Source organism: Adiantum capillus-veneris, chromosome 4 (assembly GCF_014529385.1).
Source record: "Adiantum capillus-veneris isolate H3 chromosome 4, ASM1452938v2, whole genome shotgun sequence".
Taxonomy (NCBI): domain Eukaryota; kingdom Viridiplantae; phylum Streptophyta; class Polypodiopsida; order Polypodiales; family Pteridaceae; genus Adiantum; species Adiantum capillus-veneris.
In genome coordinates this window covers 21,155,133-21,174,847 of record NC_140934.1, presented here as the reverse complement: position 1 = coordinate 21,174,847, position 19,715 = coordinate 21,155,133, and the positions used below count along the sequence as shown (strand labels likewise).

General features: G+C 41.9%; 1 pseudogene; it reads right to left on the bottom strand.

Moving 5' to 3' along the window:
* Window positions 1–8,531: 8,531 nt before the first annotated feature.
* LOC147458840 (uncharacterized) lies at window positions 8,532–11,124 on the bottom strand (annotated as a pseudogene).
* Window positions 11,125–19,715: the final 8,591 nt, after the last annotated feature.

The following is a 19,715-nucleotide window of genomic DNA, read 5'->3' as shown; positions in this document are numbered from 1 at the left end:
ATCTTTCGGAATCACATTTCGGATACTTCTCCATGTCTATGTATTCCCCTCTGAAAAGAATGCAGTCATTAGGACGAGCGTGGATAGAATTGTAATCCATCCCCAAGTTTCGCAAAATCTTTCTTGCTTCATCTCGGGAATCTGGCATCACATTGTCAGCTGGTAGTATGTGCTCTTTAAGCAATCTACACAACATAAAAATACGATACAGTCGTGTAAAAATCTATCAGATCATTATACATTTAGAGTTTTATTAAAGTAAACTAATTGTAATAGATCACCTGAAAAGCGTTGTGACGCTAGTGTCACTCCATCCAAACTTTGCCTGCATGTTGAGAAGAACCAGGAGTGCTTTCAATCTAGACATACGTGCTCCATTATACAATGGCGTATCGGCTTCACTTTTCATATCATCATAGATAAGCCTTTCTGAATCCATGATCGTCTCGATCATTTCATCTATCTCGGGCTCAAACATTGCCTCGTTGGGAATGTGCTCTGCATGATCATCCCCCGAGCTGTCAGAGGCTACATCTTGTGGCCTCACATATGCTGCTTGACCAAAGCGCCTGCGAACACGTCTATTGGGTTGCAAGATTGCTGCTTGTTGGCCAGCGTCAGAGTCCGACGAGTTATAATTGGCAAAAAATCGATCTATAATAGATGGGTCGAACTCGCCAAATTCGCGAACGTGCTGCAAAGAAACACGTCTTGTCCGTCGCACAGCATGCTTGCATTGATTACAAGGACATAAGACCCTCGTTGAGAGATAGGTGTTTCGGTTGGACGGTCCCACATCCTCGTCACTACTCATAATGAGGATAAAAATCTTATAACGTGGACAACAAATTTAATATTCTATTGGCATTCTTCGTCTTATCTCTCTCTCTCTCTCTCTCTCTCTCTACCTCACATTCTCTAGTCATGTCTAATCCCCGCACACCTCGGTCTAGAGGTGCACGGAGATCAGAACCACCGGGTTATAATCTCGTCTTTATTGGTCAATACCTATATTTGTGGGTACAAGAAATCTACAGACCCACGTCTACATGATACTGCATGTAGTGGACAAAACCCCTTTGCCTCTTCTCTAGCTGTAGCACTTCACAGCATCTTAACATCTTTTCACAGTAGATCTTTTCACTGTTCGTCTAACTTTAAACCCTAAACCGTAAGTAATTCTTGCGTGGACTCGATCTAACGTAAATCTAAATAAACGTAAATCTAACTAAAAATAAACCTAAATCTAATTTAATGTAAGTCTACATCTAACCTAATCTTTAATGTCTTTTGGGATAGTTTCCTACGACGTTAAAACTCTCTTCTTCTTGTGTGTGTGTGTGTGTGTGTGTGTGTGTGTGGGTAAACCTAAATAAACCTAAGTCTAATCTAATATAACATAAATCTAAATCTAACGTAAATTATGTTATATTAAAAACAAAGAACTAAACTAACAGGGATTATAAGAACCTTAAAACTGATTTAACACATAATTTTTCACATAACTCGGCAAGAGTTGGCATTCTCATCACTAAAGATGTGAGAGTTAACTTCCGGCGGTGACGCTGCCTCATCTCCATCCACATCTGACGACAACAAATGGCCCTTTGGACCGTTCTTGCTCTTGTTACTAACTTTGAAGTTGCTGTTGAATGACTAGAGGTTGTCTAGATGGTCATTGTCGGGGATGTAGTGACTCTTGCCGCCCTGAAGATCCACCTTCTTCCCTATCTTCTGAAGACATTTCACCAGTACTTTTGGATCGACGGAGCCCACCATGAGTGAAGGCAACAATACCCTATATTCCATTGAGGGCTTTCTTCACCCGCTTCATGCAGGCATCGCAGTCTATGGAGACCTAAATCTAATCTAATATAACGTAAATCTAAATCTAGCGTAAATAAACATAAATCTAACTAAAAATAAACCTAAATATAATCTAATTTAACTTAAATAAACCTAAATCTAATTTAACGTAAGTCTACATCTAACCTAATCTTTAACGTCTTTTAGGATAGTTTCCTACGACGTTATAACTCTCTTCTTCTTGTGTGTGTGCGTGTGTGTGGATGTGTGTGCCAATAAAAAGAGATAAATGGTATAACCTTTCTATCACCCATGCCAAGTATGATAGATTGGTTATGCCATTTCCCTCTTGAATAATAGGTCTTGAGTTCAACTCCTCGTCGGCTAGATCTTTAGTTCTTTTAATTTTAATTAGGAAGACGTTAAATTAGTTTCTCTCTCTTTCTCTCTCAATGTGTGTGCGTTTTTTTGTTTATGCATGTTTTCTCTCTCTTTTCCTCTCTCAATGTGTGCGTTTTTTGTTTATGCATGTTCTCTCTCTCTTTTCCTCTCTCAATGTGTGCGTTTTTTGTTTATGTATGCTCTCTCTCTCTTTTCCTCTCTCAATGTGTGTGTGCATTCTTTGTTTATGTATGTGTGTGCGCGTTTTTGTTTATGTTTGTACTCTCTCTCTCTCTCTCTCTCTCTCTCAAAAACACTATGTGTGTGTGTGTGTGCGTGTGTGTGTGTGTGTGAGAGAGAGAGAGAGAGAGAGAGAGAGAGAGAGAGAGAGGGAGAGAGAAAGAGGGGAAGGGAACATGAGAGTGAGGAGAGGGAAGGAGCATACCTGGCTCTCCTTCCTCTCCTCGTGTGTGTGTGTGTGTGTGTGGAGAAGAAAGAGAGAGAGAGAGAGAGAGAGAGAGAGAGAGAGAGAGAGAGAGAGAGAGAGAGGGAGAGGGAGAGCGTTACCTGCTCCTTGCTTGAGGGCGCCGAAAAACTCAGATCTGAGATCTGAGTTTTTGGGCGCTCTCTGTTATTGTTTTTAGCCTAGCCGGCGTCGCTATGAGCGTCGCAAATTTACAAGTAAATTTGCGATGCTCATAGCGACGCCGGGATTTTTTTTTTGAGCGTCGCTGTGTGAGCGTCGCTAATATGAATAGCCTCTTGTAGTGATTCCAAGTTGGAGCCTGAAAGTTTTAGTTCCTGAAGACAAAGAATGTCAGCATTCAGAGAGATGTCAGCACACCACTTCTTAATGCCAGCTGCTTTAACCTGGTCTGAAAACCCCCTAAAATTATAAGACAGTAATGTTAGTTTAGGGACTGTCATTTTTTACTGTTTTTTGAGGGTTTGGAAAGAACCATTGAAACTCTACAGGGATCTAAATCCTTCTCTTTTTTCCTCTTGGGTTTGCCTTTGATTATCACAGGTAGTACTTCCTCCTTTGCTGTAAGCATGTTAGTATCTTCAGATGTGCTAGGGGAGGCAGCTAAATTGAGTTTTTCTTTTTTGTCTGCCGCTTCAATCTCCTCTTCAAAGGATAAGGTGTGTTGATCAACTTGCATGCCTGCGAATTGAGTACTAGGAATGTTCTCACCCTGACTGGGTGAGACTTGACTCTGATCCCCCCCCTCTTCCTTGGAACCAGGAGTGAGAGCAATGTCGCCGTTATTTTCTACAAGGGTGGGATTTGACGGATTGGTGGTATGGGTCTGTTTCTCAGGGGATGGAGACTGCTCAGGGCTATCAGGGATGAGACCAGAGGTTGATGTTGTAACATTGAGAGGATCAAATACATCCTCTAACCAAGCTTGAGGAGGTTGGCCTTTAGGAATGTTGCTTCTGCTCCTTTGCTGCTTATAAGAGTTCCTCCTATGCACCTGCTGAAAAGGCCTTTCAAATTCTTCTTGCACCTCTTTCTTAGGTTCCTTTGGAGCAAGCTCAGGAAAGTGCTTGATTAAATGACCTTATTTCATGCAATTGAAACAAGCATTAGGTAAGTTCCTGTAGAAAACTTTCTAAGTATGTAACATTTTACCTGTAGACTCAGCTATAGGGATTTCAAACCTCAGATCTTTGTTAGTATCAATTTCAATCAACAGTAAGGGTCCCATTTTGGATTAAAACCACCCCTTGCTTTCTGGCCAAGTACTCTGCCCAACTGAGATCCCAACTCTTTGAGCCAGGGGTAGAACTCTACTGGTAAGTCTGGAAAATCAATCCAAATAGGCACTTTTGTTGGCTTATCACCCCTTGGGTTGAAGCCTTCAAACCATCTAAAGACAGAGAGAGGGGTGTTCTTGATGAGCCATTGTCCTTGGATGATAACCTGAAAGGATTCATTGGCAGAGTCAAAGAAGAATAAATAGTAATTATTAGGTAATATTGCACATGAATCGGTTTCATGTTTCTGTTTCCCTAGTGTTGAGCAATCCAATGCTTCAATGCTTCTGCTGAAGGTCTAATCCCATGAACTAAGCCAATGACTACTCGTTCTTGCAATTGAGAATACCAAGCATGAAATGCTTTATCTTCAATGACAAAAGTACCCTCAGGGAGGGGTACATACTCTTTATTGGAGTTAATTTGAGTTGGGGGACACAGAGAGGGATCAGCATTAGGAATGGGAGCAAAAGCCTCTTCTCTCCCTTGGGGCGCTTGAGAGTGTGGGGGAAGGTCCTCATTGTACTTAATGAATGATTGTTCAAGCCCCCTCTCAGAAGGACCAGGGTCGCCACCATGAAAGCCCTCATGCATGTGGTTAAGGTGAGTCGCATTACCAAAATAATCATCATTCCAAACAGGGTTTTGTACAAGGTGTGGCAGAGGACCCATACCTGGCTGCGCTGGAGATGGAGACCTCAGTATAGGGTTGCACTTCCCTTTGGTGACCCCTGCATACGTCTGAGGGGGGGAATGATGACTACCAGGGCTAAAGATAGAGAGCCCTTTTTCCAAAGAAATACCTGCATGTGGGGGGTATCTGGCCCCATGGGATGGAGGGGTAAATGCATTATGCATTATCAACTTTGAAGGTGAGGTAAACCTGTCCTGCTGAGCTTCTGCGCTGGGAATAAGCCCATTCCGTAGGGCTTCGTGTAATGCCATCCTTGACGCCCTCAAAGGGGGAAGCCTGAGGAAGAGTCAGAATCAAAGCAGACAGATCCTAGAAGAGACAGGTGAAGAGAGGGACAGAGAGCGCCATGGAGTTAGAGGGTACCCCTCTTACCTAGTAGGGTTCAATGGGATGTAGAATAATGCGACACTCGGAGAAGCCCTTGCCAGCCTAGCCACATCCTCTTTCTTCAATGTGCCTGGTAGATAGAGGCTAGAGCTGGAGAGCCATTGTGATTTGCATCTCTCTCTCCCCCCACCCAAGAGCGGTTTGTGGGATTTGACTCTCTCTCTCTCTCTCTCTCTCTCTCTCTCTCTCTCTCTCTCTCTCTCTCTCTCTCTCTCTCTCTCTCTCTCTCTCTCTCTCTCTCTCTCTCTCTCTCTCTCTCTCTCTCTCTCTCTCTCTCTCTTTGCTGCTTGGCTACCAATGTACAGGCTCCAGGCCTCGAGAAAAGATAGGTTCACTTTCATCCAAAGCTTGCTCAAAATGAAAAATGGCCGGCTTAAATTTGGGCAAGAAGGTTCTCAAGCCAGTTCAAATTATGGAATTTTTAGTGTGATTATCCCTCTCAAATTTAGAGTTTTTTTTTATAGAACAGGAAATGTATTAAAAAAACAACTACAACATTGCCTCATAGGTGGGGAGAGAGGCTTCACATAGTCAAAAAAATTACAAATCAAAACAGGAAAACGCCATAACCAGTCTTTCTTTAGAATAGGTTCCCAGCATAATCTCTTTCCATGTCTGTCATCCGTATTCTCTCTGAATGAGATATAGAGGCACATTACCCACATTCTTCATTTGCTCAAGACAGGAGGTAGAAATTTTGTTCAGCTAATAGACAAACTCTGAGGTGTTGTCCTCCTTCTTGTTATTGAAAATGGTTTTAATTCTCTGAGTCCAGCAGGACCATAGATAGGTCAATCTCCATATATTCCAAAGAGGGATGTCCATTCTGATACAGTCACCTGCTAATATCTCCTGAGCTTACAATTGATGTGGATGAACCTCTTTGCAGCTCAATCCTAGAGTTAGAAGTTTGGAGGAATTGGAAGGAGAGTCAACAAATATATGATGAAGATCTTCGGGAGAATTCCATCTCTGGCATTTCCCATCCCCAAATCCATATTTGAGTGCTCTCTAGCCAATCCAGATTCCCTGATGTAGAACCAGCCAAGCAAGAAAAGTGTGTTTTATTAGAATAGCAAAGCTCCATAGGCATTTAAATCTATATATCCATTGCTTTGAGCTCCACTTCAGTCCCCATTTGAAGTTCAACTTCTGTCTAAGCTTTTCCTCAAAATGTGGATGCCAGAGGACAGATTGCAAGCCTTCCAAGCACACTGCTGTAGAAATAAAGACTTGCTATGTCTGAGTACTATTGTACTCTAAAGATGAGCTTTTAGATCTTCTAGTCTATTCAACAAATCTGCAAGACATCCATTAGAGATATTAAAGCGATTAGATAACTAGTTGGGGGAAAGCCAATACCCATTGTCCTGTAGATCCCCCCATGTTCTTATGCCTGCTTTGAAACACTTGTGAGCTTTAATTGTTAGTTTCTTCCCAGACTTACTTGCAGACCATCTTAGCCATATAGAATCATGTGAGAGAACAGTACATCACTCAAGAAATGCTGGGGGAGATGAGAAGACTTTTTGATTTTTAACCAAGACTCCCACAATCTGTTGACAAGCAGAGAACCTGCATGTTTGAAGCTCCAGCTAGAAGATATTACATCCCAAACAGAGAGCTTCCTCCAAGCTTTGTACTCATGTACATGAATTTTTTTTATATTTCTTTTTATCAAGCAGGCCTAGAAGTCTTGACTGTCTATGGATCTGACTATCCATTTAGCTGCCATCCTTACAACCATTCTGTTTATATCCAAAATGCCTAGCCCTCCTCTAGATTTGTGTAGGCAGCAGGTGCTCCAAGCTACCTTAGGTATTAATTTGTTGATGTCCTTTGTTCCTTCCCAAAGAAATATTCTAGCCAGAGAAGTTATTTGATTAAGTTGGGAATAGGTGGGCTTCCAACAAGATATGAAATCAATTAGAGAAGGAAGCAAAAATTCATTCAACACAAAAGTTCTGGAGGCAAGAGAAGGTTGAAGAGCTTGCCACATAAATATCTTCCTTTTGAACTTTGCCATTATCCAATCCCATCTTTGACTCATAGTGACTTTGAATCCCATGGGTATTCCTATCAATATGAAAATCTGCCCATCTCATGTTAGATTGCATCCAGTTGCATTGATAGAAGGGGGTATAATCCCACTAGAGGCTTTGAATCCAGTTTTCTGGTGATTGATTTGGGAACCACTCGCAAGACAAAAAGTGTTTAGATGATCCATGAATACTTTTGTTGATTCAGAATCTGCATTAGTAAGGGCATTAGTGTCATCAACAAACATCTGCAAACAGAGATCATTTGAGGAACTAGCAATTTGAATACCCTTCAATTTTCCTTCCTCCATTCTGCTCTTTACAATCCATCCCAAAGCATTTGAATTTATAGCAAAAAGCAGAGCTGCAAGAGGACAACCCTGCCTTATAGATCTCATCAATCTTATGAAATCTGTTAATTCCCCATTTACTGAAATTCTGGAATAAGCATTTCCAAAAAGCACATGAACAAATTTAATAAATCCTTTGCCTAGCCCCATATCAAAAAGTGATTGCAATATAAAATCCCATTCCATTCTGTCATAGGCCTTGTCAAAATCAACTTTGAAAAAGAAGAAGTCCTGATCATTTTCCATAGCATGTTCCATGCCCTCCCAGAGGGTGATGATAGCATCAAGTATGAATCTTCCTTTGATAAAACCCTTTTGCTCCTGAAGAATGAAGCTGGTCATGAGAGGGCTGAGTCTCCTGGCTAAGGACATGTCAAAAACTTTATATATAGAAGTCACACATGTAATAGGTCTCCAATTGCTAAGATCCTCCCTATCTCCTTTTTTATGGATGTTTTTGACAACTCCAGTGTTGACAAAAGCAAGAAGAGCCACCAATCTAACAGCTTCTTGCCACACTAAGATCAAATAAGGTGCTATAAACTCTTTGAACTGGATGTAAAATTCATTAGGTAGACCATCAATTCCTGGGGTTTTTCCAGTCTTGAGGTTGCTAATAGTTTCTTTGACTTCCTCAAGAGAGATAGGCTGGCCCAAGAAGTGTGCATGATGGGGAGCAACAGCCTTTCTAGACTGGGCTATAAAAGCCCTAGCCTGTTGTATCTCTTTATTTCTCTTAGGAAGACCAGAGAAGATATTAGCAAAGAACTCATGGACTGTAGAAACATTTACTTTGTGAGTCTTAGTAGGATGCCCATCACTTCCTTTCAATAAAGGTATGAAATCCTTAGATTTTTTGTTTTTCAACATATTATACATACTTTTAGTGGGCCTGTCTATTTTACCGACCCAAAATTCTCTAGTGAAAGCTAGGGCACTGTTAGCATCAAGGACCTCTTCATGCTTGAGTGACACTCTAAGATCCAGAAGCCTAGGAGAGGGAGGGTCAACATAGGAGAGAGATTCTTCAAGTTGAAGAATTTCCTTAGATATCATCATCCTTCTATGTGCCCTAATGTCCTTAGCTATTTTCTTGTACTTGGTCAAGACTCTCTATATATCCTTAACAACAAACTCCCAAGCCTTGGCAGGAGAGGGGTAGAGAGCAAAAGACTCCTTCATGATGACTTGAACTTTATGTTTAATGCAGTCTCTGTCAAACAGAGCGTAGTCTAGGTGGGGCCAGCTAGACTTAAAATTGTTCTCATATTTCATTAGCTCAAATAGAACATGCTTGTGATCAGATAACAGTACGGAAGCATCATACTTGCATTGAACTAACCAATGATCGTGTAACACATTTGCAGACATGTACACTCTGTCTAGTCTGACTGACCTGTAGCGTTTCCCAGTCTGTTTGTTGCTCCAAGTAAAACCAACATCCTCAGATACATTTAGTAAATTCAAAGAATCAATCAAATCAAACAAGTGTATTTTTTCATTACCACAGATTACCTGACCCAAAGACCTTGATTTGTCAGCAATTTGCTCTACCATGTTAAAGTCCCCTGTCAGTATCACATTCTTTGACAAAGTGTTCAGTTCTTGCCAGCACTGAGATCTTTCTGTCACAAAGTTAGGAGCATATAAACTTAACTATTGTATAGTTGATAGGATCAGCCAAGGTGATAGCCACCCAAACTTAACCTTTATTGGAGTATTGCACATTTGTAACCAAATTATCCCATTTGCAAGACAGGCCTATAACAGCACCTCCTCTGCCTGCAAAATGATAGTGGCATACCATTGAAAACCAGAGCCTATTCTGTTCAGCTTGAACTCTAGCTCTTTACCTTTGAGTTTGACTTCTTGTAGACAAATGTAGTCAAGATGAAGTGATAGATCCTGCATCCACTTTCTAATAACCATAGCTCTTGCAAGGTCTGGTAACTCTTTACAGTTGAAGGAAAAACCAGAAAGATTGGGACAAATCATTTCTTACTGATTTTGTTAGGTTTGACCATAGATACAGAAGCCCTATTGGGATCATTGCATTTCTCCACCTTTCTCTTGCTTTTGATTATCTGCAGATTGGGTAGAGACTCTTCCTCAGCTTGAGTCATGACAATGTCACCGAGGGAGTTGGGGAGTTCGCCAAGGTGGCCTTTGATCATATCTCTTTGGCTTCCAGCTCTTTAGAAAACTGAAGCAATTCCAAAGAGTCCACCTTATCTATTAATTGTGTACTTTGTATAAATTCATCAGAATCACTGTCTGATTCAGAGAGACCTCTTGCATTGTCCTTAGGGCTGATAGGCGGGACCTGAGAGGGTTGGGGCCTTTTGGGAGAACTGATCCCATCTTCTTCCTCCTGGGAAGCCTTTCCTTCTCCATCAGCATCAGAGTGCACTTGGGTAGAATAGGGATCCAAAACATCTTCCAGCAGTACATCAAATTAGTTAGAGTTATTAGAATTATCTCCTCTCCTCCTTTGCATCCTATTATCGGATCTCCTGTTAACAGGTTGAAAGGCCATTTGAGGAGTGGGTTTGTGATCCTTAGTAGAATCATTTGGCACTTTGGATTGACCTAGGATAAGACAGTATTTAATAAGGTGACCTGTTGAAAACAGTGGAAGAAAGAGTTAGGGAGATTTCTATACACAGAACTCTCTGTTCATGGAGTAGACATCCTTCACAGTCTTTGATAGGGACCAACAACTTAGGAGCTTTGCATAGATCTACTTTTGTAAGAAGTTGAGGGTCCACTTTCCCCTCTGGCCTTCTGTCCAAGAACCTTACCCACATAGAACCAATTTTCTAGGGGTAGTATTCAGCTGGCAGATCAAGGAAGGAAATCAACCCACGCAGGTGCTTTAGTGGGCTTATCACCTCTAGGGTTAAAACACTTATACCACTTAAAAAAGGAAATTGGAATATTACCAAAGAGCCAATGTCCTTCAGTTATGACCTACAGAGCGCTATTAGCATCTTCAAAGAAAAATAGATAATAATTATTGGGTAAATACTGAATCTGCAAGGGAAAGACGTTTCTGTTTTCCCAATTGACAGCTACCCAATTTTTGAGCACTTAGAGGGAAGGTCTAGGGCCAAGGCACAGACCTATCACAACCTTGTCCACAAGCTGATTATGCCAAGAGTCTAGCTCCTTCTTACTAATGGGGCCACACTCCTCATTTTCACATACAGGTTCATTGTTGGCTTCTACATGATAAGCAGGAGCAGGATGATGTTTTTCAGTGTTAGAGACAACGGGAGATGGGGCATTTATGGGAGAAGATGAGAGACCACCTTTAGCGGCTTCCATAGTTCTAGAGGTAGAGGGGAAATGTATGCCAATAGGAATATTCCCCTTCCAGTCATTGTTAATCACAAAAGAAGGCATAAACCCCATACCTTGCTCAGCTGGATGATAGAGCCAATTGTCATACCTTTCTACGTGGCCTCTGATGGCATCAGCATAGGACAAATGGGCGCCTGGTTGAAATTCGATAAGAACTACTGAGGGTGTAGAGCATTTCCCCTCATGAAAGGGCGAACAGATTCTTCTGGAGAGCTTCTTGTATGAGCGGGTATATATTGTGTGAGAATTGGGCCTCCCTGAAGGCCTCCATGGACAGTAATAGGGCTCAACTACGCCTGGTTGCAATTGATGATTTCTATATAGCAGGTATAGAGCCTTCCATATCTGTAGAGGTACTCATGGTGGAAAGCACAGGCATCCCATCGACTAATGCTTCATGCAAAGACATGGCGGGCTCCCCCCTGAGGGAGTCTAGAGCTTACTCAGCATGAGAGAATCGGGTAGAGAAGGGGAAAGGACAGAGGGCGTCAAAAAGAGGGAGGGCCAGAAAATCATTCCTTGCATGCAGTACGGACATGCACCTCAGAGCTTATCCCCCCCCCCCGTCGTGCCTTAGTTTGCCACACCTCTCTCAAATTTAGAGTTAGCCTGCTCATATGCATGTGAAAAGGTTCCAAAGTCCGGGTCCATAAAAAATGTTTCCCGAGCCCTGATGTACACTAGCTAGAACCAATCCAAGTCTGTCGGTAATAGGACGGAGTTTGTCGGATATGGGATATGCTAACATGTGGCATTGCACTTAAATCCTTGTTGCCTGAAGCAAAGTCCATAATTGCAATTGAAGTTTTAAGGTCTTCTAGAAGCGAGCACTAGTTGATAGATGGTCGATTTGTGGAGAGAGAGAGAGAGAGAGAGAGAGAGAGAGAGAGAGAGAGAGGGAGAAAGAGAGACAGAGCCAGAGAGAGAGAGAGATGCGGACGTATTTCCAAAGCTACAGGAGCCAAGGATGTGATGATGGCTAGCATGCTAGGTGTTGCGTTTTGAGCTCAGCTCACTTTCACAATGGGCATGCAGGAGCCGTCAGTTTGAACCTAGGGATGGAACTGCAAGGGTATGGCGGGGAAATTTGTAGTCCAGGAAAACACACCCTCATAACACATGTTGGTCGACGTGAGCTCCTCCCACTGCAACACAGCTATGGTGCAGAACTGTAGCTACCTTCAAAGATTGAAGCAAACCAAGCGCAACCATGGAGTTTGAGGGTACCCCCCTTACCTAGTAGGGTTCAACGGGCTATAGAATAATGCGGCACTCACAACAGCTCTTGCCAGGCTTGGCCAGATCCTCTTTCTTCAATGTGCCTGCCACCTCTTGGAGTGGGCCAAGAAGTGCAGTTGATTTTGAGCGGTGTGGTAGACAGAGGCTGGAGCTAGAGAGCCATTGGGAATTTGCAATTCACCTCTCTCTCTCTCTCTTTGCTTGAGAGCGGTCGATGGAATTTGACTCTCTCTCTCTCTACCAGTGTAGAATCCCTGGAACCAACCGGAGTCTGTCGAGAATAGGACGGACTCTGTCAGACATAGGATATGCTCACATGTGACCAGGGAGGGAGGGGCCAGAATCCCTTCCCCCATTATACATAGTATACATGATTGCTACACTTACCTTTTCTTACCAATACATAAAAATATTCTTTTGTTTTAGTTTTTCAATGGACCCCTTAGGTTACTATTTTCTTTAATTTTTTAAATTTTATTGTTTTAGAATGCCAATGTGAGTTTTTCACCTTTTTGGTTAAGCGAACTGTAACATATAGTGCATTTGTCATTATGTGTGTATATTGGACAATATAAATTTATGTTAAAACATATTAAAAATGACACGTGATTGTAGGCACTCATTCATACTTGCTCATATCCATAACTTAAGGGTTCATCATTATGTGATAGCTCAATTGGTGAGGCACTTGAATAGCATAATCAAGGTTGGGAGTACGTACACACACATATTCTCTCTCTCTCTCTCTCTCTCTCTCTCACACACACACACACACACACACACACACACACACACATTAACACAAACAAGGTGAAGGTTCACGCTAGCATTATAAACAAGGTTAAGGATCGTGTTGACATTCTCAAACAATTAAATAAGATGGAACCATATGAGGCTTTTTTTTTTTTGAGAGAGAGTAGGAATTTGAAATTACTACTCACACACTCGACTCCGTGAGGTGCAACATCCCAATCGTATAAGGTAAGACAACCCATCATATAGACTTAGGGAATAACCCTTGAGGGTCACATGTCAACGAGTGCTAGCTTAGCCGATAGAGCAAGAGCCTCTTGTGTCCAAGGTCTTGGATTCAAACCCCCTTGATACCTCATGGTCCGGTGTGACGATCTTAAATGAAAGGACTTTTCATAAACTAAAATATCAAAGAAAATTTCAATTCAATACTTCGCATGAAATGGATGCCTAAGTTTCCTCTTCACTAAGGCTTGTTTTAAAAAGACAATAACAGATTAACATGCAATAAAATCATGAGGCATGCCCATACTATGATGCACTTAAGCTCTTCAAAGACAAGGTAGCTTAGCTCACATGATTCCTTCATTTAACTAGAGTTCCCAAACGTGGTGAGGAAAATGAGCGACAATAAGCACATCAGAGTACATAAATTTGATTCATGTAGCTAGCCAAACTTTAAATATGTTCTCTCTCTCTCTCTCTCTCTCACACACACACACACACACACACACACACACACAAAAAAAAACGAAGCGTGACCCACAAACACTACACACAACTTAACTTCAAGGCTTTGTACATTTGTGTTCTACACGCATACCTAGGTGGTTTCAAAATGAACACCAATTTTTTTGTTTGCTCACACATGTTTTTATCTTCAAATACAAAACTATGGAAATAATCCTTAGGTATTGTAGGTTGCAACACTCTGTGTGTGTGTGTGTGTGTGTGTGTGTGTGTGTCTCAAACGGCCATGTGAAGGCGTTAAAAATTTGCAATAAATATGAAAATAATCTTGTAGGTATTGTAGGTTGCATCTCTCTCTCTCTCTCTCTCTCTCTCTCTCTCTCTCAAATGTACATACTGTGCTAAAACATTTGAGGCAAATATGAAAATTATCTTGTAAGTAATGCACATTAGATATCTCTCTCTCTCTCTCTCTCACACACACACACACACACATTCACTCACTCACACATTAAGCACGTAATCCTAGTAGGTACCCTACCTAGCAAGTTTTGTACTTTGTTCACAGAAAGACACAATGTGGGGAGGTATATTTAGCAACAAAAAATGAAAATTAAAATACAACATGAAACTATGGAGAAGGATAGTTGAGACCATGTCACCATGATCATTGCCTAATCATGTTAATTTCAGAATGAGCTTTATGCTTTCCATGCACGTGGTCTGATGGACCACAAAACAAAGATATTTAGTCATAGGGAACCTAATATGCCTGAACAACGTAGGTACCTTCCACCTTCTAGTTGCCTATCATGAAATGAATGAGATCAGCCACACTACTTGCATGCCATTCAATTATTTTTAAACAATAGCCTCTTTGTATCCCTCTTTGCCTTGTTTGCAAGCAAACAACCCATATCTGCTACTAGAGGCACAAATACAAGGCTAAATACGTATGCCTTTGTATTTAGTAGATGTTAATTTTGCATGACAAAAATTGTACAACTATAGCATGCCCTTGTCCTTCACCTCTAGAAGAGTTCCAAGGTAGGGATGAATAGATAAGGCCGATGCAACTATTTTGAACAAAGATAAAGCAGAGGGTGTATGCAGACCTTGTGAACTTAGAAGAGTAAACTTCGGATGGAGGAAGAGGAAGAGAAAGAGGTGGAGCGTAAAAGCATGATAAAGAGGTTTTTAAACAAATAACTAAAAAATAAACTTTAGAAACAAAAATGCTACGTTTTTTATCAAGCAAGGTGCTTATTCTAAAGTACACAATTTTATTTGAGACAACAACATTGTAATACTCAAAGAAACAAAACATGGAGGCAACAATGATAGTCCCATGTCAATTACATTGGGGCTCCATTAAAACGAGGAATAATGGGCCGAGAGCTTGCCTTGAAATGATGGAGCAACTTGCAAGATAGAGACAAAGAGGAGCATGTCTCAATGATAAAGCCTTCGAACCTTATAGCAATGTAGAGCATGAAAGCATTGACAAAGGCACCATCCACTTGAGTGCAGGAGGACTCTGAACAAACAAAAAAGCCTTGGGCACTTTTCATGTACCCTTTCTTGGCAATATGGCAAAGGATTGCCCATTTGTGGCAATAACCTGCCCAATATCCTTGATAATGCTTTGATGAATGATTGATATGAGAGAGTGACAATGGATCATGATAGCCTTGATAATGCTATGTTGATGATTAAATAGTTCAAAAAAGAAGATTAAAGAGTGAAACTATGATAACTTATAACAATCCAATATTCCACATTGCCGTCAATTGCTAAAGCATGTTAATCTCTCAGAGATGATGTACCAAACTCACCTTTCTCCTCATCTGCACTTTGCACCTTAGGAGTGGTCCAAATTAGCTCCCACTCTCTTTGATATGAGACATGGAATTGGGGCATTTAGGAAGTGTTCCCCATTGTTGCACACTATGCCCCTTGCAAATTCAATGTTCTTAGCTTCATACCCTACTTGAGTGCTTGAGTTTGTCACATTCAAACTTGCTTTTGTCACATTTCCAACCTCCGAGCTACTTCATGGATGCTCAATTGTCGCCCTCATCTCTATAATCCTCAAGCATCAAGAGTTATTAATCAACTCAATGTAGAGCATTTGACATGTTTGATTTGGTCCCATTGCTCATGTTACAACATTTGAGAATTATAACTCTCTCTCTCTTTATACGCGCGCACACACACACACACACACACACACACACACACACACACACACACTTATCTAGATGACAATCCCTTGACTAACCCTTGGCTGACCTCTTCCCTCTTTGGTAATTTCGCTCTCGCTCTCGCTCTCGGATGATCGGGTGCATACTGGGATACTCCCTAGGTGTTTTCACAATCTCTTGCTAGTGCAAGACGAAAATGTTTTTCTCTAAAATTGGCTTTGAAAGTCAAGGTCCACATACACCATACATATATGATCAAGAATCCCCCTTGGATATAGAATGGTTGCAGATTCTTGCGTAGTCTCGCAGTCTCTTCTCTTACAACCAGATACTATAGTCATAGCCCTTTGTAGGAGATTGAACTCAAAGCTTATACTGATATCGATATATGAGCTCTTGTGGAGTGCTTGATGCTCTATCAACTTTTTGATGAGCCCCATTAGACTTTCTACTACACACATCACCTATTGCTAAATCCACACTTAGAGTAAGATACGAACTTGGGCACTAGTCAAGTTTTAGCATTAAAAAGATCCCATATACTCCTCTTTACAGCAAACCAACAATCTATTTGTTGAGAGTATTTACAACTACCTGGTACATGATAAGGCTAACTACTCACTTGCTAATTTTGAGCTTGCAACTTAACATCACCAGTGTTTTTTTCAACCCTACGAACCCCCCCTTTTTTAACCGAATCCCCTCCCTTAGATTGCGTGCCATATTCCCTCCCTTTGATTGCGATCTATAATCCTTGGATATGCAGGTAGAGCCTATGTATGTGCTCTCTCTCTCTCTCTCTCTCTCTCTCTCTCTCTCTCTCTCTCTCTCCCCCCCCCCCCCCCCCCCCCCCCCCCCCCCCCCCCTTTGCTTCACAGCTTCACCCCTTAATACCCATATAATTGATGCTCCTCCCCCACCTTCTGTATCGCTCTCTACATGCTCAAGACAAGCCTGGTGAGTTCTCTACATGTTCAAGGTTCTCATAATCTACTTCTGTTGATGCGTTTTCTACACGCTCAGGCTTGGTTTCATTACCCTCTCCTGTTGCATCTTCCACATGCCCATAAGTTGTTAACACAACTGTTGGTACGTCATCCTAGCATGGGGAGGACATCAACATAAGGTCAATCCGAGGAGTAGGATCCGGCTAGGGCATGGAAACACACAAGTGGCTTGTGCGTGCCAAATGGAGGATTAGAAGGTGAAACCTATACACAAAGAAAGCTACGGAATAGGTATGATGTTGCTACGAGGCGTGAGCACACTACTTACTTTACCATTCGGCCTAATCTCTCACACACAAGCTTAATCACACACTACTCTTTAATCAGTCACTAATCCAACTCTAATCAAGCACACAATGAGCATAGAATAGCATAGAATGACCACACTGGGCACCAACACTCTACACAAGCCTACACACACTTAGTAGCATGCTTAAACAAGAAGGAAATATGAAAAAAAGAGAGAGATTAATCAACAAATCATCCACCAATCTTTGATTAATCAAGCATTGATTACACCATGAACAAATGAGAGAGAAGAGGTTAGAGTTTAGCTATTGGCATGAGGCCGAATCGCCCATTTACGCGTGTAGAAAGCTCAAGAACTCCATATCTATCTCCTTCTTCACAAAGCTTATCTCAAGTGAGTAAGAATCCCCTTTCACATTGTGTGTTTTGAGTTATATACTCACTAGGCTTTTTAGAAGTGGCCGGGCACCCCAATGGCCAAACTCACTTAATCTGCTATCTGCACTGCCTAGGATCTAAATATAGCTCAATGTTTACAACTTGGAACTCTTGATGAGTCCAAAACGTAATTACAACCCGCATTTGCGGTCATTTGATGGAAAATCCTAAAACTTAAGTGACCGTCAATTGTGACCGTAACTCCATAGATAGTCATCAATTCCAACTCTTCTCTGCATCTGTTGCTTGTATTTTTCTGTTATGGTCGTCGCTATGTGCGTCGCTAAATGCGTCGATATACACGTCGATATACGCGTCGAAAGGTAATATTATCGACGCGTATTTCGACGTGCTTAGCGACGACCATAACAGAAAAAAAATTTCTTGGGCAGAGGACAGGCAACTTGGCCTGTGCCCAATGAAAAGATGGACACAGCCATAGCCAGACTGCCTGTCCTCTACCCAAGAAAGCGAACAGCACCAAAATCAACCATGCTTCCGCAGAAATTTCGGCAGAGTTTCCTTCGTTTTTACATAAACTTAAAAAAAAAACCATATCATGTATATGCCTCCTACATGCTATCCATGTAGGATCTCACATGAGATTTAAGGCCAATGAAAGAAATGAAATGAACTTTGTGTAAAACCATAACCGTACCAACTTAAAAGCATAACCATAACGAACTTAATTTGTGCAAAACCATAACTAAATTAAAATCATAACTGGCCATAACCACTTTGATTAAAACCATAATGCAGATAACCATAACCATAAACAAAATTAACAATAACCATAAGCATAACCAGAAAGTTAAACATAACCATAAACAAAACAAGAACCATAACCATGTCTATACAAGAATAGGAGAAATAACCATGTCTATACAATGACAATGACAATAACCATAACCATAACCATAAGGAAAACAATAACTGTCTGAACAATAATCATAACCATATATGTCTATACAAAAAAGAGACACAGAAGCGTGTCTGTGTCTCACAAAGCATATATATGAAATCCGGTTCACTGATGACTATGCGTCACAACCTGCACATAGGACAAGTCTCAAAATTAGTATTGATATTACTTCACACACATATACTTACTTAATTAAATCAACTCACACATATTAACGTCTCACCTCAAGCGATCAACGAGACTGTAAGGCCTCCTAGTCTACAGGCTCTCCTGAAGCATCAAGATCATTCAATACTTCATAGATATCTCTGCGATATCCATCTGTCTCCTCCTGGCATGTCGGGGCTCGATGCATCGCAAGTTTCTGCGTTTATACAAAAATCAAAGTAATAAGAATACATGATTCATCGCGTTTTAAGAAACGCCATAGTTAGGATTGGATTAGAAACTCACAAACTCATAGCGAAAGGTGTCGAAGCCTCCGCTGCTAAGATGAGATGTCCCCCCTGGTCATCTGCCGTATCTACGCGGCCTGACGTTGTTGTCTGAACCGCGTGTCCGCTGTCTGCTCATCCTCCCTGATCAGCAGCCACGTCTCGTGTGGGATGTCCGAAGGCTTCGGCGAGCCGGTCCTGAAAGCTTGCCGAGCTGCATCTCGTCGATGTTTCACGGTGTCCCGTGCAACACCCTTGATCCACCTCCTTAGAACAGCCTTTGAACCCGGAGCAGGCTGGTACTCTCTCAGGATGGTCTCCACTATGTAACTCACTTTGTCCTCATCCTAATCAAGCCAATGCGTCAGAATGCTGGTCGAAAACTGCAGCTCCGCGAGCTGGCGAATCCGCTGTCTCATCTCAGTCCCGACTTTATCCATGTCAACTGAACCATCTGCCCGTATAGTATAGAGCTTGGAGGCACTAGGATCGTGTGCCCCCGAAGGTGTCCGAGGTGTGCCAAGAGGTGTGTCAAGAGGTGTGCCTGGGTAGGACGGGGGTCGTGAGCGAGGAGGGGTCAAAGCATCTGTGGACCCTCCTCCACAACAACCACCACCTCCACCTGATGATCGCCGAGATTGGCGAGTGCGCCTGTGTTGCGGAGATGAGGACGTACCCGCCTCTGCCACACCCCTAGGTGTCGAAGCGACCGTGATGGAAGAAGCAGGCATCGTACCCGTAGGCGTCCCTCCCATAGGTGTCGGACCTTCGGGTGTGAAGCCCGAAGGCGTAGTACCCGTGCCTCTGGCTACCTAGTACTGAGAAGCCTCTGCCATCTGAGCAGGCGTCATCCGTGTGATGAAGCCCATCAATGCATACTAAAGTCCTTCACAAAGAAAGTAAAATAAAGCATCAGAACACCTTTGTTTAAATTAACTTTAAGCTTAATTTTAAATCAACATCTTTACACAAACACTTACAGGCCTAGGCCTCGACGA